Here is a 1,609-nt window from a genome sequence, read left to right as displayed (position 1 = left end):
CGCGCCTCTCGCTTCTGTTTCTCCACAGCGGCGGACTCTCTCATTTTGTAGGTTTTCTCCCCCCACTTCCATCCTCCACCCCCACACACACCCGGCGCACTCCCCCCTCTGGCTCTCTCACACACGAACTCTTCGGTGTCGGAGCTCGGGGCTCATTTGTTCCTTCTTGGTCCCTTTTAAGAATTATCACCACACGCCACAAAATGTCATAAAAATCCCCCCCAGAATTTTTGTTTCTTTAACGGCTACTTTTCCCTCTACTTGATCATTTCTGATGTTTCCAATGAACAACACGACAGGACCTGACTGTGTACCAAGCACTCAGGAAAAATGGATGTCACAGTCATTTAGCCAGTGTTTTTACACTCATTGTCTGATCAGATGATGCTTTTATGTTATTACTTTATTTCGATAACTCACTTTTGTGTCGGTTTAGAGCCCATTTATCGAAGCGTTGGAGGAGATAGTTATTTGTTATTTGTCAGAGTTTAGAGTGGAAATGTCTAACTATTTGGCTATTATGGATAAAACAGAAGAATAGGAATGGAAGCAAAATGGAGCAAAAAAACCCAAACAAAACAGCACAATCTGCCTTGGACAGTAGTGCATACTGCCCCCAGGCTGACCCTCCCAGTCAATAAATACTTTATTTTCTTTGTTTCACTCAATTCTCCTTTAATTTTGACACGCAGAAAAATACACATCATATATTCAGCTTCTTTAAGTACTTTATGGTTTTATCTTTAAGGTGATTCACATTAACCAATGAGAAACAACTTCCATATATTGGGATCCCTGTATGTGTTTGAAAATTGACCTCTGCTTGGCAGAGGTGGGTATTTAAATTAAAAAAAAAAAACTGCTATAAAACCAACTAAACTGTCACATTTGACACTTTTTATGTCATGACAACCACGTATTGACAATATCCATAATATTGAAATGTCACTATAATGTCGTTAATGCACATATGATAATGCACGATCTGATATCCTCGTGTTGTTCCCAGATCATCATACTAAAGGTTGTTCCAGGATCAACATTGCAAGTGACCAATCAGAATGTTGTGATGTCATACTTTTGCGACTTCGGGAAAAACCGGCGTAAAACAAAAAAACTGTACTTAAGCTGCGAGAAACCGCCTTTGTCCGCCGATCAACGGACCCTAACCCTGACCCTAACCCTTTAATAAACGCTAAGCAGGATTGATATTGTCCTTGCAACATTGGAATTTCATAAATGCAGGAATGGGTTGGTGCGCAAAAGAATAACGTCACAATAATGTGATTGGTCACTTGCAATGTTGAACCTGGAACAACATTTTCATGATGATCTGGGAACAACACCAACACGACGATATCAGATCATCCTATGATAATATAAAATAAATTTGTAATTAGACTTTTTGTCAGCTTTTTTGCAGGCATAGTCTCATCCATGCACCTCTAGTTAATTTTGAATTGAACGAGTTTACCAAAAGAAGTACAACACAATGACTTGAAGAGACGGATTTGACATACAGCAACTTGTGTTCATGTTATTGTGAATTTCATGATATTAGTCAAGTAGATATTGATTGGCATCAATACAGAAACTAGAAACATAATAT

This window comes from Neolamprologus brichardi, chromosome 8, assembly GCF_056152115.1.
Source record: "Neolamprologus brichardi isolate AB-2024 chromosome 8, ASM5615211v1, whole genome shotgun sequence".
NCBI classification, from domain to species: Eukaryota; Metazoa; Chordata; class Actinopteri; order Cichliformes; family Cichlidae; genus Neolamprologus; species Neolamprologus brichardi.
This window is presented reverse-complemented; position numbering follows the sequence as displayed.